Here is a 23,963-nt window from a genome sequence, read left to right on the forward strand (position 1 = left end):
TGCTCCAAACTTTGTCTCTGTAACTCCTTGCATGGGTATTTTGTTCCCCCTTCTAAGAAGGATTCTGAGTTTCTGGGCTAATATCCACTTATCAGTGAGTGCATATCATGTGTGTTCTTCAGTGACTGGGTTACCTCACTCAAGATGATATTCTCCAGATCCATCCATTTGTCTAAGAATTTCATAAACTCATTGTTTTTGATAGCTGAGTAATACTCCATTGTGTAAATGTACCACATTTTCTGTATCCATTCCTCTGTTGAAGGACATCTGGGTTCTTTCCAGCTTCTGGTTATTATAAATAAGGCTTCTATGAACATAGTGGAGCATGTCTCCTTATTACATGTTGTAGCATCTTAAGGTTATATGCCCAGGAGTGGTATTGATGGATCTTCTGGAAGAACTATGTCCAGTTTTCTGAGAAACCGCCAAACTGACTTCCAGAGTGGTTGTAGCAGCTTGCAATCCCATCAGCAATGGAGAAGTGTTCCTCTTTCTCCACATCCTCACCAGCATCTGCTATCACCTGAGTTTTTTGATCTTAGCCATTTTGACTGGTGTGAGGTGGTATCTCAGGATTGTTTTGATTTGCATTTCCCTGATGATTAAGGATGTTGAACATTTTTTTTAGGTGCTTCTCAGCCATTCGGTATTCCTCAGTTTAGAATTCTTTGTTTAGGTCTGTGCCCAATTTTTTAATAGGGTTATTTGGTTTTCTGGAGTCCAACTTCTTGTGTTCTTTATATAGATTGGATATTAGCCCCTTATATGATTTAGAGTTGTAAAGATCATTTCCCAATCTGTTGGTTACCTTTTGGTCTTATTGATGGTGTCCTTTGCCTTACAGAATCTTTGCAATTTTATGAGGTCCCACTTGTAGATTTTTGATCTTACAACACAAGCCATTGGTATTCTGTTCAAGAATCTTTCCCCTGTGCCCATATTTTTGAGGTTCTTCCCCACTTTGTCCTCTATAAGTTTCAGTGTCTCTGGTTTTATGTGGAGTTCTTTGATCTGCTTACTTAAGCTTTGTACAAAGAGGTAAGAATGGATCAATTTGCATTCTTCTACTTGATAACTGCCAGTTGACCCAACACCATTTGTTGAAGATGTTGTCCCCTTTCTGCAGGATGGCTTAGCTCCTTTGTCAAAGATCAAGTGACCATATCTGTGTGGGTTCATTTGTAGGTCTTCAGTTCTGTTCCATTGATCTACCTGTCTGTTACTGTACCAGTACCATGAAGTTTTTGTTTGTTTGTTTTATCACAATTGCTCTGTAGTATAGATTAAGGTCACACATGGTGATTTCACCAGAGGTTCTTTTATTGTTGAGAATAGTTTTTGCTCTCCTAGGTTTTTTGTTATTCCAGATTATTTTGGAAATTACCCTTTCTAGCTCTGTGAAGAATTGAGTTGGAATTTTAATGGGGATTGCAATGAATCTGTAGATTGCTTTTTGCAAGATAGCCATTTTTACTATTTTAATCCTGCCAATCCATGAGCATGGGAGATATTTCCATCTTCTGAGATCTTCTTTGATTTTTTTCTTCAAACACTTGAAGTTCTTATAATACAGATCTTTCACTTCCTTAGTTAGAATCACACCAAGGGATTTTAAATTATTTGTGACTATTTTGAACTGTTTTGTTTCCCCAATTTCTTTCTCAGCCTGTTTATCCTTTGTGTAGAGAAAGGCCAGTGATTTGTTTGAGTTAATTTTATATCCAGCTACTTCACTGAAGTTGTTTATCAAGTTTATGAGTTCTCTGGTGGAATTTTGGGGGGTCACTTACATATACTATCCATCTGCAAATAGTGATATTTTTACTTCTTCCTTTCTAATTTGTATTCCTTTGATCTCCTTCTGTTGTCTAATTGCTCTAGCTAGGATTTCAAGTACTATATTAAATAAGTAGTAAGAGAGTGGGCAGCCTTGTCTAGTCCCTGATTTTAGTGGGATTGCTTCTAGTTTCTCACCATTTAGTTTGATATTGGCTACTGGTTTGCTGTATATTGTTTTTATTATGTTTAGGTATGGGTCTCGAATTCCTGATTTTTCCAAGACTTTTACCAGGAATGGGTGTTGGACTTTGTTAAATGCTTTCTCAGCATCTAATGAGATGATCATGTGGTTTTTGTTTTGAGCTTGTTTATATAGTGAATTATGTTGATGGATTTCCAAATATTGAACCATGCTTGCATCCCTGGGATGAAATCTACTTGATCAAGATGGATGATCGTTTTGATGTGTTCTTGGATTCGGTTAGCAAGAACTTTATTGAGGATTTTTGCATCAATATTCATAAGGGAAATTGGTCTGAAGTCCTTTTACTTTGTTGGGTCTTTTTTGGTTTAGATATCAGAGTAATTGTGACTTCACAGAATGAATTAGGTAGAGTACCTCTGTTTCTATTGTATGAAATAGTTTGAGGAGTATTGGAATTAGGGCCTCTTTGAAGGTCTGATAGAACTCTGCACTAAACCCATCTGGTCCTGGGCTTTTTTTTATGGGTTGTGAGATTATTAATGAGTGTTTCTATTTCTTTAGGTGATATAGGATTCTTTAGATCATCAACCTGATCTTGATTTAACTTTGGTACCTGGTATCTGTCTAGAAAATTGTCCCGTTCATAAAGGTTATCCTGGTTTTTAGTATAGCCTTTTGTAGTATGATCTGATTATTTTTGGGATTTCCTCAGAATCTGTTGTTATATCTCCATTTTCATTTCTGATTTTGTTTATTAATATACTGTCCCTGGGCCTTCTAGTTAGTATGGCTAGGGGTTTATCGATCTTGTTGATTTCCTCAAAGAACCAGCTCCTGGTTTTGTTGATTCTTTGTATAGTTCTTTTTGTTTCCACTTGGTTGATTTCAGCCTTGAGTTTGATTATTTCTTGCCATCTACTCCTCTTGGGTGAATTTGCTTCCTTTTGTTCTAGAGCTTTCAGGTGTACTCTCAAGCTGTCAGTATATGCTCACTCTAGCTTCTTTTTGGAGGCACTCAGAACTATGAGTTTTTCTCTTAGTGCTGCTTTCGTTGTGTCCCATACGTTTGAGTATGTTGTGGCTTCATTTTCATTAAACTCTAAAAGTCTTTAATTTCTTTCTTTATTTCTTCCTTGACCATGGTATCATTGAGTAGAGTCTTGTTCAGCTTCTACTTGTTTGTTGGTTTTCCATTATTTATGTTGTTATTAAAGATCAGCCTTAGTCTGTGGTGAACTTATAGCATGCATGGGATTATTTCAATATTTTTTTATCTGCTGAGGCCTGTTTAGTGACCAATTACATGGTCAGTTTTGGAGAAGTTACCATGAGGTACTGAGAAGAAATTATATCCTTTTTTTGGGGGGGGGGATGAAATGTTCTATAGATATCTGTTAAATCCATGTGTTTCATAACTTCTGTTAGTTTCACTGTGTTTCTGTTTAGTTTCTGTTTCCAGGATCTGTTCATTGATGAGAGTGGGGTGTTGAAGTGTCCTACTATTATTGTATGAACTATAATGTGTGCTTTGAGTTTTAGCAAAGTTTCTTTCATGAATGTGAATGCCCTTGCATTGGGAACATAGATGTTCAGAACAGAGAGTTCATCTTGGTAAATTTTACCTTTAATGAGTAAGAAGTGTCCCTCCTTGAGTTTTTTGAGAACTTTAGGTTGAAAGTCGATTTTATTAGATATTAGAATGGCTACTCCGGCTTGTTTCTTGGGACCATTTGCTTGGAAAATTGTTTTCCAGCCTTTTACTCTAAGGTAGTATCTGTCTTTGTCCCTGGGGTGGGTTTGCTGTATGCAGCATAATGTTGGGTCCTGTTTAAGTAACCAGTCTGTTAACCTATGTCTTTTTATTGGGGGAATTTAGTAGATTGATATTAAGAGATATTAAGGAAAAGTCATTAATGCTTCCTGTCATTTTTGTTGCTAGAGTTAGAATTCTGTTAATGTGGCTATCCTCTTCAGGTTTGTTGAAAGATTACTTTCTTGTTTTTTCTTGAGCTTAGTTTCCCTCTTTGTGTTGAAGTTTTCCCTTTATTATCTTTTGAAAGGGGATTTGTGGAAAGATATTGTGTAAATTTGGCTTTGTCATGGAATACCTTGGTTTCTCCATCTATGGTAATTGAGAGTTTTGCTGGGTATAGTAGAGCTGGCATTTGTGTTTTCTTAGGGTCTGTATGACATCTGCCTAGGATCTTCTGGCTTTCATAGTCTCTGGAGAGAAGCCAGGTGTAATTCTAATAGGTCTGCCTTTATATGTTACTTGACCTTTTTCCCTTACTGCTTTTAATATTCTTTCTTTGTTTTGTGCATTTGGTGTTTTGACTATTATGTAATGGAAGCAATTTCTTTTCTGGTCCAACCTGTTTGGAGTTCTGTAGGCTTCTTGTATGTTCATGGGCATCTCTTTCTTTTGGTTGTGTACATTTTTTTCTATTATTTTGTTGAAGATATTTACTGGCCCTTTAAGTTGGAAATCTTCCTTCTGGTCTTTACCAATTATCCTTAGGTTTGGTCTTCTCATTGTATCCTAGATTTCCTGGTTGGTTTGAGTTATGATCTTTTTACATGTCATATTTTCTTTGATTGTTGTGTCACTGTTTTCTATGGTATCTTCTGCACCTGAGATTCTCTCTTCTATCTCTTCTATTCTGTTGGTTATGCTTGCATCAATGGCTCCTGACTTCTTTCCCAGGTTTGCTGTTTCCAGAGTGGTCTCCCTTTGTGATTTCTTTATTGTTTCTGCTTCAATTTTTAGGTAGTAGATGGTTTTCTTCAATTCTTTCACCTGATTGGATGTGTTCTCCTGTATTTCTTTAAGGGTTGTTTATTTCCTTCCTAATGTCCTCCATCATCCTCATGAGAAGATCCATATCTTGCTTTTCTGGTGTGATGGTGTATCCAGGTCTTGGTATGGCTTGCAATAGGTGAGCTCTGGAGAAAGGTCCCAAGAGACTTCATTCCAGGCTTGCTTCTTACTGCTGATATAACTTTTCCTGTCACTATTATATAGCCTAATGTTTCCTGGGCATTATCCCACATTATTGGGCAGATGTTCTACAGATTAACATGAAGATATACTCTCATGTAGTAATGCTGTATAGAGAAATTGATGATTTCATAATTCCTAATAATGATTTTTATTAAAAAATGATAAATTTATACAAGTAATTTTTGAGTCCTATAAAAGATGCAAATAGTTCTCTGTAAACCTTCAGGTGTAGTGGGATAATTGCACTAGGATAAGAAAGCAGGCTTTGAACAAATTTACAATCAAAGGAAACATTCCTTCTAGATTAGCTGTGAGACCATTACCTGCTACTAAAGGTCATAAATTGGGAAGGGACAATTCATTGTAGCTGCAAGGACAGAAAATAAAATATTAACTAGTTTAGCTCTACAAAACTTCAATACTGATGAGACAGAAGGCAGATGATTTGCCTCTTGATAAAGCTGTGCTAACTTATGACATAAAAATTGTTGTTTTAAACTTATAATGAACTTATGGAGCTAGATAATGAATGTTTAGTCAGGTACTAGTCTTAATGGAAAGACATGAAAATATTTCTGCTATAACTCTTGGCCATTTTATGACATAAACTATTGTCTTGAAATTGCTATGCACTTATAGAATGTAAACATGCTTAACAAACCATGTGATCAATTTTCCTAAGAAAGTATTAAAGCTAAGAATGACAATAAATAATCCCAGCACTCGGGAGGCAGAGGCAGGTGGATTTCTGAGTTCAAGTCCACTCTGGTCTACAAAGTGAGTTCCAGGACAGCCAGAGCTATATAGAGAAACCCTGTCTTGGGAAAAAAAAAATTAAAAAGACAATAAAATGATGGTGCAGTTTTCTTCAGCTTCATCCAATGTGTTTCTCTCTCTCTCTCTCTCTCTCTCTCTCTCTCTCTCTCTCTCTCTCTCTCTCTCTCTCTCTCCCTGCTCTGCCCTTCTCCTTCCTTCCTTCCTTCCTTCCTTCCTTCCTTCCTTCCTTTCCTCCTCTTTTCTTTTCTATCTTTTCTCTTTGGGTCACAAAGAAACACCAAGCCTTCCTCCTGGCCAGCAAGAATTCTGAATCAAAGAAAAAAGAACCAATGTAGTGATTAAGTCTTAATCCCCTGATGCTGACAGGGAGCTAATTGTGGGAACTAAAAGGGGGCAAGGGTAGGAGCAGGGAAGGATAGCCTGCACCTGGCCAAAGGTCTTCCTATGCTCTGGGCAGGCGGATGCGGAAGGGCTGCCAGATGCTTTCCACTTGGCCCCGGGTGGGCATCTAAGCCACTGACCCCACTCAATGGGGGTGGACAAGGGGTAGCCCCTGAAACCAAGGGGCCCCAGGCTGACACCCTGTAGCCCAGGGGTTACAGGAGCGAGGGCATAGGGAGAGAGGTTCCCACACAGGCAAGGCCTGTTCCACTCTGTGTAGCAGGCCTTGAACAGAGACAATCTATGGTTTTAGAACTTTATTATAGAAAAGCAGGGAGAAAGAGAGAATGTAGAAAGAGAGAGACTGGCTATGGCCAAGAGGAGACACAGGGGAAAGGGAGAGAGAGAGAAGAAAGGCTAGAGAGTAAGAGGGAGAGAGAGGAAGAGAGGGAGAGGAGAGGAGAGGAGAGGAGAGGAGAGGAGAGGAGAGGAGAGGAGAGGAGAGGAGAGGAGAGGAGAGGAGAGGAGAGGAGAGGAGAGGAGAGGAGAGGAGAGGAGAGGAGAGGAGAAAAAGGAGAGAGGAGAGGAGAATAAGGGGAGTAATAGGAAGAGAGCAAGAGAGCAAGAGAGCAAGAAAGTGAGGTGGGGCCAAGCAGCCCCTCTTATGGTATGGGTTATCTCTACTGTTGCTAGGTAACTGGGGAGGAGTTTAGCCTGAAGGTCAGAAGCTTGGGACATTGCCTATGTGATTACTAACCACGCTTCTCCTGTTGGGGGCTGTGGAGGCGGTAACTTCTACAGGAGTGAGGGTTCCAGGAGACATGAGAGAACTCCTTCCATCCCATGTAGGTGAATTATCATCACCAGGTCCTGGGGTTCAACTGGAAACCAGGTTGTGCATGGCCCAATGCCCCACAGCTAATGACCATAAACCAATGGTTTGGGGCTATAGAATAGCAAAGAGTTAATATAATCAGAAAAATCACCAAAGATAAAGCAACTTTGGCCCCAATCTCTTACTCGATACCCCTTCTCTGCCTTTCTCAGGAAACCCTGAGATGTTGTGATGAACTTTACACTACATATTACTTACACTTGATACTGACAGACTTCCATGTTTGGTGGTTGTTTTAGTTACTCTTCTATTGCTGATAACACACTGTAAACAAGACAACTTACAGAAGCAAGAGTTTATTTAGAACCTGTAACTTTAGAGGGTTAGAATCCATCATCATTCTAGAACAAAGCATGATAGTAGGCAGAAAGACATGGTGCTGGCACAATAGCTGAAAGCTCACATTTTGAAACTCAACCATGAGCTGGGCAGTGGTGGCACACCCCTTTAATCCCAGCACTTGGGAGGCAGAGGCAGTCGGATTTTTGAGTTTGAGGCTAGCCTGGTCTACAGAGTGAGTTCCAGGATAGCCAGGACTACATAGAGAAACCCTGTCTTGAAAAACCAAAAAAACAAACAAACAACAAAAACAAAAACAAAAGAAGAAAGAAAGAAAGAAAGAAAGAAAGAAAGAAAGAAAGAAAGAAAGAAAGAAAGAAAGAAAGACAGTATTTTTTGTTTGCTTGTTTTTTGTTTTTTTAAATCAACCATGAGGTGGAGGACTAACTTGGAATGATAATTGGGAACAGCTCTGGAATGCCCCTTCTCCTAAAAGGCTATTCATTGGATTTCTTCTCTAATAGTTTACCAACTAGGAAACCACCATTCACATGTATGAGATACAAAGGAGGAAATTCAAATCCCCTAGTGACATACTTTATGAAATGCCTTATTGTGGGATTTTGCTGACTTTTTATAAAATTCTATTTATTTATTTATTTATTTATTTATTTATTTATTTATTTATTTATTTATTTTGGTGGTCTGTGTACATTTTTAGAAGATCTACAATACTACTTAAAATGTTCTGGATCTGCCTTATGGTTTGAAACATGCATTATATTTTCTCTCTGATACCATCTGGTGTATTGAAATCCTATTAACCATATTTTTTATGTGTTACATTCCCACTCTTCTTTGAGATAACGTTTTCCTATCTAACAACATAAAATGAATGTTTATGTTATCTTTACAAAGTTTTATAGCTTTTTTTTTTCACCTGGTGGTTATACAAGTAGTATGTGTATTTGGATTGAGAGGAAAATTTCATTTTATGGTCTCATAAAAATAAACATAACCCTAGTATTTTATTAGAAGCTCTATCATTTTGCCATTCACAATGAGACCAATTCTGTCATAAATCAGGTTTCCTAATATGTATGTAGCTATTGGAGAAAAGAGTTAGGGGTTGTCTATGCCTTCTTAATTATTATTGATTAACTAATTTATTCACTTGCATCCCAATATAAGACCCCCTCTTCTCCCAGTACCTCTTCACACAGATTCTCCCTCTATTACCCCTTGCCTTTTTCTCTGAGAAGGGGAAGCCCCCCTTTTCACCCCCTCCTTTCCCTGTCCACACCCATGATATACCCCTGCACATCAAGTCACTGCATGACTAGGTGCATCTTCTCCCACTGAAGATGTACAGGAAAAAAGATAGAGTAGAGAAGGAGGAAGTGACCAACCAATGACTGTCCAAAAGTGAGACCCACCCCATCACCAAAAACCAAACCCTGATACTTTGTTATGCTTGCAGACAGGAGCATAGCATAAGTGTCCTCTGATAGACTCCACCCAGCAGAGAAGTGGACCCACAGCCAAACATTATATGGAACTAAGGAGTCTTGTGTAGGAGTTCAGGGAAGAACTAAGGGATCCAAAGAAGACAGTGGTTCCACAGAAAGACCAACAGAGTCAACTAACCTGAGTCCTTGGGGCTCCCAGAGACTGAACCACCAACTAAAGAACTGAATGGACTGAATCTAGTCCCCCTACAAATGTGTAGCAGAAGTGCAGCTTGGTCCTTATGCGGGTCCTCCAACAACTGAAGTGGGAACTGTCCCTGAATCTGTTGCCTACCTGTGGATCCTGTGATCCTAGATAGGCCACATTGTCTGTTTTTAATTCAACTATGCCTGTACCAGCATCAGGATGCTTTGCTTAATGACTATTATTTTCTAATACCTCATAATTGTTTGTAGTAACTAATTAGACCCATTTTAATAAATCTTAAATATCTTTCTGTTGAGACAATTTCTCACTCTAATTTTTAGGTTATTCTGTTACTCTATAGTTAAGACTTGACCCCTACTTCATATGAATATTTCTGGATATATATCCAGAAAACCTAATTCAGACCCCTATAGTCTCCCTGACCTCTGTGAGCCTCCTAGAGTCCCTGTCACTTGATTCTGTGGTGTCCCTGACCACTCTGATTCTTCTAATTCTCTCCCTCCCACCCCTGTATTCCACAAGACACCCTGAGTTCCACCTAATGTTTGGCTGTGGGACTCTGCATTTGCTCCCATCAATTGCTGGATGAAGTCTCTCAGATAATGATTATGCTGGGGTCTAGTCCCAGAAAATTCTTCAGGCAGAGCAAACTCTAAGTCCAAACTTTTGTGTCTAGGTTTGTGTCCAAACCCCTCTACTTGAGACCTTGTCTGGTTACCAAAGATGTTCAGTTCAGGATCCATGCCCTCCATTACTAGAAGTCTTTTCTAGTTTTACCTTTGTAGGTTCACTTGGGGAAAATTATTAATCATCATCATCATCACCACCATTATTACTAATTACTAAACCTCTTGATTCACTATTCATAATATATTTTGTCTATACTTATTTTATTTTAAAAGAGTCTTTCACAGAATTACATACATGAAAATTCTATAATCTTTTACATTTTTGTTATGGTATAGTTTTGATATTTTGAAATTTTCCATTTTAAATTTTTTTACTTATTTATTTGAGATTATAATATAATTATATCACTTCCCATTTCCCTTTCTTCCTTCCAAAACTTCCAGTGTGTTTTCTTTTGCTCTGTTTCAAGTTCTTTTTGTTCTTCATAATTTTTATTGATTCTTTGTAAATTTCACATCATGCACCCCAATACTATTCATTTCCTAGTTCTTCCATATCTACCCTCCACCCTTGTAACCTCCCATGCAAAAGGCAATAAAAGCAAACAAACAAACACAAACATCTCACCATGGATGCTACAGTATACCTTTTTAGTCTCTCCAGTTTCTCTTGCCAGTGTTCACTGCAATAAGTCAATGCCCTACTTTGAGGCTTCTGGCTTCTGCTACACCATGAGTAGTGAATTCTAACAGAGATTCCTCTTGAATATCTTGTTGTTATCTGAAGTCATGGAGATCCTGCAGCTTTGGTTCTGTTGGACAGATCCTCATATGCTCCAGCAGTTCATAGATGGGGTAGAATTTCTGGTGAGCCAACTCAAAGCCCTGAATCTGGTCCTTAATTAGCTGGCCTGCCAGCTCTCCCATAATGCCTAGGTGATGGACGGGCAGGGACAACTGTGTAGCATGAGGCAGCCAGTGAGGACAGGTGGAACAAGCTAAGAGAAGTCCTTGCACATCAACATGACCCCAGGTGGCAGCCCACAACACAGATGACCACATGACTTTTGGTGGGCATGGCTGTTGGTAGCAGCAATAACCAGGATATCACCATGGCCACAGATTATAAGACAGGTCACACACATCAAGCTGTTCCTCACCACCATCTCCTCTCCAGCCCAATCTCTCTTTAGAGCACACAAACCAATCCACTTCTCTTTTTCTCTCATATCTCCACAACATACTTTTCATTAGAGTGGTGGGCAGGATGTGTTGCCTCTGGCTGTCTTCCACCCAGTCTGCATAGAACTATTGAAAATATGCGTTTTTTCTAATTTAATTTTTATTAGGTATTTTCCTCGTTTACATTTTCAATGCTATCCCAAAAGTCCCCCAACCCACCCACACCCAATCCCCTACCCACCCACTCCCCCTTTTTGGCCCTGGGGATCCCCTGTACTCGGACATATTAAGTTTACAAGTCCAATGGGCCTCTCTTTCCAGTGATGGCCGACTAGGCCATCTTTTGATACATATGCAGCTAGAGACAAGAGCTCCAGAGTACTGGTTAGTTCATATTGTTGTTCCACCTATAGCATTGCAGTTCCCTTTAGCTCCTTGGGTAATTTCTCTAGCTCCTCCATTGGGGACCGTGTGATCTATCAATGGCTGACTGTGATCATCCACTTCTTTGTTTGCTAGGCCCCGGCATAGTCTCACAAGAGACAGCTATATCTGGGTCCTTTCAGCAAAATATTGCTAGTGTATGCAATGGTGTCAGCGTTTGGAAGCTGATTATGGGATGGATCCCTGCATATGGCAATCACTAGATGGTCCATCCTGTCGTCACAGCTCCAAATTTTCTCTCTGTAACTCCATCCATGGGTGTTTTGTTCCCATTTCTAAGAAGCAGCAAAGTGTCCACACTTTGGTCTTCGTTCTTCTTGAATTTCATGCGTTTAGCAAATTGTATCTTATATCTTGGGTATCCTAAGTTTCTGGGCTACTATCCACTTATCAGTGAGTACATATTGTGCGAGTTCCTTTGTGATTGGGTTACCTCACTCAGGATGATGCCCTCCAGGTCCATCCATTTGCCTAGGAATTTCATAAATTCATTTTTTTAATAGCTGAGTAGTACTCCATTGTGTAAATGTACTACATTTTCTGTATCCATTCCTCTGTTGAGGGACATCTGGGTTCTTTCCAGCTTCTGGCTATTATAAATAAGGCTGCTATGAACATAGTGGAGCATGTGTCCTTCTTACCGGTTGGGACATCTTCTGGATATATGCCCAGGAGAGGTATTGCTGGATCCTCCGGTAGTACTATGTCCAATTTTCTGAGGAACCGCCAGACTGATTTCCAGAGTGGTTGTACAAGCTTGCAATCCCACCAACAATAGAGGAGTGTTCCTCTTTCTCCACATCCTCGCCAGCATCTGCTGTCACCTGAATTTTTTATCTTAGCCATTCTGACTGGAGTGAAGTGGAATCTCAGGGTTGTTTTGATTTGCATTTCCCTAATGATTAAGGATGTTGAACATTTTTTCAGGTGCTTCTCAGCCATTCGGTATTCCTCAGGTGAGAATTCTTTGTCCAGCTCTCAGCCCCATTTTTTTAATGGGGTTATTTGATTTTCTGGAGTCCACCTTCTTGAGTTCTTTATATATATTGGATATTAGTCCCTTATCTGATTTGGGATAGGTGAAGATCCTTTCCCAACCTGTTGGTGGCCTTTTTGTCCTATTGACGGTGTCTTTTGCTTTGCAGAAGCTTTGCAATTTTATGAGGTCCCATTTATCGATTCTCAATCTTACAGCACAAGCCATTGCTGTTCTATTCAAGAATTTTCCCCTGTACCCATATCTTCGAGGCTTTTCCCTACTTTCTCCTCTATACGTTTCAGTGTCTCTGGTTTTATGTGGAGTTCCTTAATACACTTAGATTTTACCTTAGTACAAGGAGATAGTAATGGATCAATTCGCAATCTTCTACATGATAACAGCCAGTTGTGCCAGCACCATTTGTTGAAAATGCTGTCTTTTTTCCACTGGATGGTTTTAGCTCCCTTGTCAAAGATTAAGTGACCATAGGTGTGTGGGTTCATCTCTGGGTCTTCAATTCTGTTCCATTGGTCTACTTCTCTGTCAGTATACCAGTACCATGCAGTTTTTATCACAATTGCTCTGTAGTACAGCTTTAGGTCCGGCATGGTGATTCCACCAGAGGTTCTTTTATCCTTAAGAAGAGTTTTTGCTATCCTAGGTTTTTTGTTATTCCAGATAAATTTGCAGATTGCACTTTCTAATTTGTTGAAGAATTGTGTTGGAATTTTGATGGGGATTGCATTGAATCTGTAGATTGCTTTTGGCAAGATAGCCATTTTTACTATATTGATCATGCCAATCCATGAGCATGGGAGATCTTTCCATCTTCTGAGATCTTCTTTAATTTCTTTCTTCAGAGACATGAAGTTATTGTCATACAGATCTTTCACTTCCTTAGTTAGAGTCACTTGTAGTTATTTTATATTATTTGTGGCTATTGAGAAGGGTGTTGTTTCAGTAATTTCTTTCTCAGCCTGTTTGTCCTTTGTGTAGAGAAAGGCCATTGACTTGTTTGAGTTAATTTTATATCCAGCTATTTCACTGAAGCTGTTTATCAGGCTTAGGAGTTCTCTGGTGGAATTTTTAGGGTCACTTATATATACTATCATATCATCTGCAAAAAGTGATATTTTGACTTCTTCCTTTCCAATTTGTATCCCCTTGATCTCCTTTTGTTGTCTAATTGCTCTGGCTAGGACTTCAAGTACAATGTTGAATAGGTAGGGAGAGAGTGGACAGCCTTGTCTAGTCCCTGATTTTAGTGGGATTGCTTCAAGCTTCTCTCCAATTACTTTGATGTTGGCTACTGGTTTGCTGTAGATTGCTTTTATCATGTTTAGGTATGGGCCTTGAATTCCTGATCTTTCCAAGACTTTTATCATGAATGGGTGTTAGATTTTGTCAAATGCTTTCTCCGCATCTAACGAGATGATCATGTGGTTTTTGTCTTTGAGTTTGTTTATATACTGGATTACAATGATGGATTTCCATATATTGAACCATCTGTGCATCCCTGGGATGAAACCTACTTGGTCAGGATGGATGATTGTTTTGATGTGTTCTTGGATTCGGTTAGCAAGAACTTTATTGAGGATTTTTGCATCAATATTCATAAGGGATATTGGTCTGAAGTTCTTTATCTTTGTGGGGTCTTTTTGTGGTTTAGGTATCAGAGTAATTGTGGCTTCATAGAATGAGTTGGGTAGAGTACCTTCTGTTTCTATTTTGTGGAATAGTTTGTGAAGAACTGGGATTAGATCTTCTTGAAGGTCTTATTGAACTCTGCATTAAACCCATCTGGTCCTGGGCTTTTTTTGGTTGGGAAATTATTAATTGTTGCGGCCTGCCCGCGGTCCACAACACGAACGGTTCACTGAGAATGGCAGTTCAGGCTGAAAGAGAGGTAACTAGTCGGGGCGGAAGAAACAATGGAGTCAAGACAACATTCGGATCAAGACTCAATTTAATATTTCCAGACACTCAGTTTATAAAGGAAGGGGGAGGGAACCCAATTTCCCGCCAAGTAACTCAGGGTCCAGTAGCAGGACGAACACGTGTGTGCCTCCAGGCAGCAAGGGCAGGTTCCAGCAGTGGGCGTAGCAGGACGAATGAGCCGGTAGCTCCACCCTTGAGCAGGCAGGTTCCAGGCTGGGGGGAAGGGAGGCCACATTTCCCCCCATTAGATAACAAAACAAAAATTAAAAAAAGGGGTGGCCTGTGGCAGAAAAATTATCTATGTTCAATAGTTCTGCCTGAGTTCCTAGGGCTAAAGAAAAAACCTATTTCCGTGGGATTCCCTAACTATTCTAATGGTAAACTGTATCTGGCTGAGACTGTCTTAAAAGCACTGACTGAAATACCAGCACTGGGCTGTAGGCTCTGACTTTATAATGCTAATTAGTGCTGAATAGGTAGCTACCTGTTTGTCTTTTAAGTAGGGCGTTGGAACCCTGGCTGAGTTTAGCTAAACAATTTTAGAATAACACTGAACTGATAATTATCCACAATTTTGGGTGACAGGCAGGGGAACAGTGAGAAGAGATTAAGACTGGCTGGCTCCTAGTACAAGGCCAATTGGCTTTTTTATTATTTGGGTGGGAGGCAGTGAAGGGCTTGCCCTTACGACAGCAAGGTCTCCAATCTCTCTCCCCCCTATTAATTAAGTTTAAATAGGCAATGCTTAACAGAGGTGATCAAATGATTTTCTCATCCGTAGATGAGTGGGCCTTAACCTTGACTTGGGTGGACATTAGCCTGATTCCTCCCGTGAGCATTGTAACAACTCACATCTGTGGCTCTTGGTATCTTTTGGGGAGGGGAGGCAGAGCCGTAAGGATTTTTGGTTTTTAGCTGGAGTCAGATACCAACCTCTTTCAAATCAGGTGTGTCGCACAGGGAACTCAGAAACGGTCAAACTGGACCTTCCCTCTGCAGTAATCTCCTGCGCCAAGCGGTACCCATACCGTATTCATATGATTATGAATCAGTATCGCAATTCTGAGTTATTGCGAGGTCTCTATGTGAGACTTGTCAACCTCAGATTTAGCAAGGCCTAGACAAGAATTATGTCACTATTAACACCATTAATTTTGGTTAAAATAGGAGCTGAAAGTCTTTCCTCTTCATCTCTGTTATTCCCAGTAGCCTGAGGAACTAAGGACACCTTGCAGTAACAGCAAGGGTGAAAAGCCAGAGGCTAGCTAAGGGACTAAGCCTATATCTATCAAAATAAGAACTAATCTTTGTAAATATATATGAAATTTCTACTTCCCTAGCTCTCCTGGTAAATCTAAATCTTATCTTAGACTGAAAAGCCACATGCTGGGATGTCCCTGGAAGGGAGATTAGCAGAACCACCTGTTTGCTGTAGGGGCGGGGCGGAGAACCGGAGAATGTAGATTGACCTGCTTGAGAGAAGGAAGAATACTAAACAATGAGAGTGTAGTAATGTAAATTTTCTGTTTGGAGAAGTCAAGGTACTTTATTTAGATGCAAATTGTAAAGCTAAAGTTAATCTCCGGCCTCTTGTAGGGGAATTGGCTCAGAGGAAACAGTGTTTTTTGAGAGCTTCCACTCCCAGCTCAAGAGGAATTTTAGTCTTTAGAATGATACTTACGAGGAGAGACAGAATCTGTGTTTACCTGACGAATTAATCTCTCTGGTAGCCACCGTGCTTCATCTTCATCTCGTGAAAAAACACAAACCGAGCCTCTTCCCCAGATTAGAACTGGATCTGGACCCTTCCATTTATTAGTCAGGGCGTCCTTCCATTTTACCAATGCATAAGAATTAGAAGTAACTGGGTGCCAGTGGCGTTCCGCTGCAGACTGACCTTTAATGTCAGTTTGCAAAAAGTTTAGGACAAATAAGGTAAAGGCAAGATGAGCCTTTGGTGACTTTGGGGGATATGCTCTGAATTAACTTTACTAGGTAATTTAGAATATAGGAATCTCTAATAATTGAACTGAATATTAGACCAGTCTAAGATTGAGTTAGAATGGCTGGTCACACTTAAGAAGAGTGAAAAATCATTATGACTCTATTAAATGACTAATTTTACTAAGTCTGAATATACAGTCTCTGATGTACTATTGCCATAAAGTTAAAAGGCTAGAAGCTAGTCCAAACTGGAAAAATGACAAGCAAGGATGGATCTAAAACATGAATTTAATCTTTTAGTCCTTTTAATCAGGACACTGAGTTAACTTACCTGTCAGCTCAGCACACGAATTACCAATATGCTTCTGTAGAGTTCTGTGGAGAGAACCTGTTTTTCCCTTTCCTAATAAGGTAGCTGTTTTAGGATCAATCTATAAGCCAATAAGTAGACCCTTTTAAGATACTAAAAAGCATTTATTAAATTTGACATTTTAATTTCAAATTTTGAAAATAAAGGTATGTTTTAAATAGTGTGCATGGAAATGCACTAAATAGTATATATGGGGATACAATTTCTCTCTTTTGTCTTTTAAGAGGTTAAAGTTTAAAATTTTACAATATCTAACCTTTTGAATTAATAACTTTTTGGACAAAACATTTTAAATATTTGGCTGTAAAGGGGCAGTGACTGATTGCACTTTCAATTATTTTTCTTAAGGAACGGTTGTAACTAGAAGGCTAGAAAAGTTATTAAGAGTCACACGTGCATAATTTATTTATTAACTAAAAATATGTATAAGCAATTGTAAATTTGAGAATTAATAGTATCTGAGGGACGAACAATTTTAAGTAATTATGAGCTCAGAGATATAGCATTGACTATCAATATAAATTAAGGTTTGATTGTTCAGCATTTTAAAACACCATCTACAGCACACAACCAGATTATTTGTGCTGGAATAGGGGCAACTGTGTGTCTTAAGACTCCGCTCCACAGCAGCTAGTTGGGCCCACGTGGGCTAACGATTGGCTGGGAGGATGAGAAAAATGACTTTACAATAATGTTTTTTCTGGCCAAAGAATTGTCTTGGGCACAACCAATTTTTAATTACCAATTAACAACAATTATAAAAGCTTTCTTTATTTTCTGCAAAACCCCTTGCAGCAAACCAAAACACCAAATAACAAAAGGATACTGTCTCTGAATCTTTTGGGTGAGAGCAAGGATTTAAGGTAAACTTCCCTTGAGAAGCATTAGTTAATAAAATACTTTCCACTTAGGAAACAATATATACTGAAAGATTAAAACTTTTGGCTTCTTGTAAAGAAGCAGAAACAATAAACATTTTTCTTACATAATGTAAAGCTATATTAGCCATACGTAGAGGCAAAATTTTTTAGTGATTACCAGTTTACTAGAAGCAAAAATCTTTGAATTTAAGCATTATTTTAAACATCTGAATAGATCTGTAACACTGTTAAAAAGAAATTTTCTTGAACACAGGGAAAAACTTTTTTAGGCATTGTTTGCAAAACAAAAGAAAGGGCCACAAGCCGCTCTGGGACTGCCCAGAGCCCTGTATTGACTCAAAGGTAAAATACTTTTTAATCTGAGCATTAATCTTAAATTTGCAATCAAACTGCAAGCTGCAGTCAATGGAACAATGGCAGTTTTAACCATAATTTTTAAGTTTTTGTGCAAGGTTAGGATAATATCTACAACTTTGGGAAAGCAAAACCTATGTTTAAAACAATTTATCACTGTTAAAATCAATATTAGAAGCATTAATATCATATTACGAAGTTTGGATATCAATTAATACCTATGAATACCTATTAAAGCAAGCTTTAACGCTTTAATAAAGAGGCATTGCTTTATATCTTATCTTAAATTTTACTATTTAGGATAGGAACCACATTAATCATTATCTAAACTAGAAATATCTTAAGAGACTCAGCCTCTGAAGCTTAATCTCAAACTTTAACTCGCTTCAGGGCCTCACCAACTTTCTCCCAGGTTCCACAATCTATCGTTTCTTCTTCTTTGAACCATGGACAACAGCTATCTATCTTATCTAAAAAATTTCTGACTTTGAAACCTTCCTTCTTCCACCTAAGCAGCTTTCTAAAAAACTGCGGCACACCGCCTGTCTCCGTATCTAGTTCCGATTTACGAACTGCTGACCCCAAGCAGAACCAGTGTTGGGTCAGCACTGCTTCAAACTTGTTCGTATCCTACCGCATCCCCAGCAACACTCTACAAAACTGAAATTTTTTAGGCTAGCGCTAGCATGTGTACCTGTCCGTTGCTCCGATGCTCCTCCGATACGAAGATTCTTTCCTTTCTTGTGGAGCTCCACACAGCAGTCGTTTCTCTTAACATCCCTCTGCCATTCTTCAGGTCCCAGTTCTGGCGCCAACTGTTGCGGCCCGCCCGCGGTCCACAACACGAACGGTTCACTGAGAATGGCAGTTCAGGCTGAAAGAGAGGTAACTAGTCGGGGCGGAAGAAACAATGGAGTCAAGACAACATTCGGATCAAGACTCAATTTAATATTTCCAGACACTCAGTTTATAAAGGAAGGGGGAGGGAACCCAATTTCCCGCCAAGTAACTCAGGGTCCAGTAGCAGGACGAACACGTGTGTGCCTCCAGGCAGCAAGGGCAGGTTCCAGCAGTGGGCGTGGCAGGACGAATGAGCCGGTAGCTCCACCCTTGAGCAGGCAGGTTCCAGGCTGGGGGGAAGGGAGGCCACAATTAATGACTACTTATATTTCTTTGGGGGATATAGGGCTGTTTAGATCATTAACCTGATCTTGATTCAACTTTGGTACCTGGTATCTGTCTAGAAACGTCTCCATTTCATCCAGGTTCTCCAGTTTTGTTGAGTATAGCCTTTTGTAGAAGGATCTGATGGTGTTTTGGATTTCTTCAGGATCTTTTGTTATGTCTCCTTTTTCATTTCTGATTTTGTTAATTAGAATGCTTTCCCTGTGCCCTCTAGTGAGTCTGGCTAAGGGTTTGTCTATCTTGTTGATTTTCTCAAAGAACCAGCTCCTCGATTGGTTGATTCTTTGAATAGTTCTTCTTGTTTCCACTTGGTTGATTTCGCCCCTCAGTTTGATTATTCAGGACAGCTTTTATAATGTGCTCTAGTCTGAACTCAGGGATTTGTATGAACTGGGTAAACATTCTTCCTATGTACCAAACCAAGTACATCCTGAGCTTGCTATTTTAAAATATGGTAATTTAGGACCTTTATGGCCTAGTCACTCTTCTTGTCTTGATTCAATTTTTCGGTCAGAGTTGCTTTTAAGAGATAAATCTCAAAAGCACCACCAAGGAGTGCTGTGTGTCCTTCAGTCATGGCCTGCTTGGCATGCTAGAACAAGCTCATTCTTGCTGGAGGCAAAGCAATTCTTATTTGCTCTGGCCCCTCCACTGATGGCTACCTGCTATGAACATTAAAAGTCAGGAAAATATGTCCTATATTTAGAGATAAATAATATTTTGGCTTGAAGACACGAATTCTGTTACTTTAAATTGCCACTCTGTTTTTGTGGTCAGGTAACAGTCCAGAAATATTGTGAGTCACTCAGCAGCCTGCTGGATTATTATGCTTATCACCATTGCCTGCCAAAAAGGAGAGAAATTTGTTTTGTACAGACTGTAGGATTGTCATGGTCATATTTGAGATGTTTCATATGTCAGCATCAAATGTAGCCTCAGAAGTTTTTTAAGCTTTATTTTACCAATAATTTTCTGCCTAAAATTCCATTTACCATTAATTTCATAAATATACATTTTAATGCTTCTGTATTTATTCTTTGTGCATAAGTGTGTATGCGTAGGGGGGGTATGTGATAAACATGTGAAACTTAACATCTTGCAGGTGTTAGCTGTTATTTCTACTGTGTAAATTTTGAGGACTGTACTCAAAGCACCAGGTTTGGAAGTGAGTATTCTTACTTGCTGAACCCTCTTGCTCATCCTGAATATATTATTGTTATTATTATTATTATTATTATTATTATTATTATTATTATTTCCCTGACTATATGTCTTCCTTCTTGTTTTGTTGAGTTGTAAAGTTCTGGTGAACAAACTTCCCTGTGTTCCAGCTTATGCTGGCAGAACTTATCTTCTCATTCTATGTACCACTCGGTGCTCTTGAAGCAAAGGTATTGTAGTTGCTCCTAATTCCTATGGTGGTTCCCAAACCATCTCTTTTTTTGTTTTGTTTCTAAATTTATTTTAAATTTATTTACTTTATTTAAATGACACGTGGCTATAAGTTTAAGTTCTAAGAAACCTTACAAAACTACTTCTAAAAGACCTAGTTGTCTTCCACACACCAGGCCATGCTCCATACGTTAGTGATAGTACTGTAATTTTTTTAGTCTTTCTTTTTCAAAATTTGTAATTGACTCATTTGTTAAATAATATACACAGAAGGTGTGCACATTTTCCCCTCATTTTTCCTATTGGATATTGATTGAGGACAATGGGGATATCCCTTTTTTATGGTTCTTAATCTCCTAAACTCCTATAAAATTTATGTATAATTAATTAATCTTCAGATATAAATACACTCATGTGATTATGTTCACAGCTGAGGCAAAAATGCCATATTTGTATTTCTTGCCTTGATATTTTTCTTTTGTAATATTTCTGTACCCCGAGGCTATTCCCTCTTGATATATTTTTGTATACCTGTCATTATTTTATTCCCACACTTCCTGTCATAAGAGTAAACATATCACATAAATTTTCTCAGTTCACTTTTTTAAATCTTCTGTAGCTGTTGCTGTGGAGCCTCACTATTTCTTCAAGCATCTTCCTTATATAATCCTATCTAATCCATTTCCTCTAGGGATAACATGAGGCTTATCACCTTATCATATATAGAAGGTCAAGCTGATCAATCACAGTAGCAGAGTATAATATCATGGTTAGTAACCTTACCACCTAATTCTGTGGAAAAAGTGCTTCATTCTGACACATGAGAATTCTATCTCCTGTGTGTTATAGCATATATACCTTCAGCAGATAAGTAACATGAATATTTTAGCCCTCTTGTCTGTCTGTCTGTCTGTCTATCCTCTCTCTCCTCTCTGTTCTCTTCTTTCTTTTATATCATTTTGCCATTACTTTAGTCCATTCATCATACTGCTTTAGTTTAGTATTGCAACACAATGTTGTAGGTTCATTAATTCTCATGGCACTTCATGCCTTCACGATCTTTTCCAGAGCACAGCAAGGATCACATGACCCCTTGGCTTAAAATCTTGAAGAATCTGTCATATGTATGTGGCCAAATGCTTCCTCTGTTGCAGAACAACAACAACAACAAAAAACCCAACTGTCAGTATAGACTTGTTTCTTTTATCAATCCATTCACAGTCCATTATAAAAACTCAAATGATATTTGTAAAATGCAGTAAATTTTTACTCAAGCTGTTTTGATACACAAATCAAGTGGGAATTTTTGGTTTTGTTGTTGATTCAGTTGTGTTATATGATGTTTGTCTGGCAACAATCATACGAGAAGATGGTTTACGGAGAACAGACATGTAATGTTTTTCTGGAAGCTTTCTGGTGAAAAGGCATGTGATGTTTCGCTGGACTTATGCTTGAGAGGATGCACAATGTTTGGAAAGAGTTTAAGTATAACCCAACAAACAGTGGACAATGCTCTTGCAACTATTTGCTGATTTTCAGTGGGGTTCACTGACACTGGTCTACGCTGATGTCACTATTGAATTGGTTTGCCTTGCTTTCTCTGCTGATCTTCACTTGTAATGACTTTATAGAGAAAAAACAACAAAGAACTCTGGTGGTATTCTGGTTGCTTCTTGCTGCTTCCACAAACTTGTGCCGATTCATGTTTGGTGTTTGCCGAGTAGACTGGACAGCCACTACTAATTCGAGTTTGGTGTTTTGTTAGTGGACTGGACTTCTGATAATTAAGATTGTATTCATTCCAAAGAACTATTTCTAAACAGAACTACAACCCCTATTTCCTATTAACCTTTCTTTTTCCCAACTACTTCTGGTGAGTGGAGGGCTAGAAGGGAGGTTGAAGAGTTAAAGAACCATAATTAAAATAGGTTTCAAAAAATCTAAGCCTACAGGTGGTGCCTCATTTTGGATACTGCCTATATGAATATTTAAATTTCAAGTTGGCTTTTTTTCTTCCAGCCCCAGCTTCCAGAATGATGACTCCAAGCCTAATTAGTTATTTTTAAGTGCCTAGACCATAACCTTTGGCTCATTACCTGACTAGCTCTTAACTTACTTAAGCATTTAATTTATATTATGCCTACCTCTTGACTAGTTACCTCTCCTTCAATCCTGCTCTACTTCTTCCCTCTCAACTCCTCTGTATCTCCCTCAGCATCTCTCTGAGCTCCTCTTCCAGCTGTCTTATGTACATCTTTTGTTTTGTCTTTCATCTTGTCCCTCATCTTTTCTGTGTTTCATGTGTACGGTCAGTATTGTTCTCAACAATTAGGCCCAGCTCTCAGTTTGCAGAGAGCAACCTTTTGTCTTCACAATAGCATGGGATGTTTGTGAATTTCCATGGGACTTCCTTGGCCAACAACCCAATTTAGTTCAATCTAGGGCAACCACTGAAGCCTCGCCTAGCAACAAGAGATGGAAAGTTGAAACTCAGTATATCATCCCATTAGTAGGAGTCCTCATTAAGAACACCTTTACACATTTGAGAAAGTTTCCATTGCACTAGGTGTCCATACCATTCCCCAAATACCCACCAATTCCAGTTATCTCTATCGGTACTCTCTTCCTCTTCCATTTAATTGAGGGAGATTTACCCATGTTCTACTGTTACTTTAAATCTAATGAATATCTGGCAAGGCACCCCTATGGCTTTATTGTCTTTACTAACATCATAACACCTATAAGTTGAAACACTCTCTAGAGTGAGGTTCACTTAAAAATGTTTTATGATTGAATGAAAGATGTCACCCCTTTGTTTAGACTGTTTTCTCACCTGAACAAAAGTCGGGGTTTAACTGCAAGCACTACATACATAGTGGCACAGCCTGTAATATCAGGATTTGAGAACTTGTGAGCAAATACCCACTCATAAGCAAATACATATTTATCTTTATAAATATGTAAATAAAGTGAGGTTTGGGTTACCTCACTCTGGATATTTTCTAGTTTTATTTATTTGCCTACAAATTTAATAATGTAAATGTTTTTAATAGTTGGATAATATCCATTGTGTAAATATACCGCAGTTTCTTTATTCTTCTGTTGAGAGACATCTAGGTTCTTCCAAATTTCTGTCTATTATTAACAAGGTCACAGTAGACATGGTTGACCAATTTTCCTTCTGGTAGGATGGAGTACCAGTAGAATGATATAGCTGAGTCTTGAGGTGGATTGATTCCCAGTTTTCTAAGGAACTGCCACACTGATTTTCATAGTAGTTGTATATGTTTTTACTCCCACCAGCAATAGAGAAGTATTACCCCTGCTTCGTATATTCGCAAGCATAAAAGGTTACTTGTGATATTAATCTTAGCCATTTTGACAGGTGTAATATGGAATCAAATTAATTTTGATTTGCATGTCCTTGATGGTTTAGGATGTTCCACATTGAGTATTTCTCAGCCATTTGACATTCCTCTGTTGAGAATTCTCTGTTTTAATTGGATTGTTTTGAGGGAGCGTTGTGATTCAGGATTGAGGACAAAGGCAAGAAGAGAGCCTCAGACTTGGAACAACTTATTTATTCATAAGTAGCAACAAATAGCGAGATGGTATCACATTCGTACACACACACACACACACACACACACACACACACACACACACAC

The sequence above is a fragment of the Mus caroli genome, unplaced genomic scaffold (assembly GCF_978045245.1).
Source record: "Mus caroli unplaced genomic scaffold, Mus_caroli_1 scaffold_4, whole genome shotgun sequence".
Taxonomy (NCBI): Eukaryota; Metazoa; Chordata; class Mammalia; order Rodentia; family Muridae; genus Mus; species Mus caroli.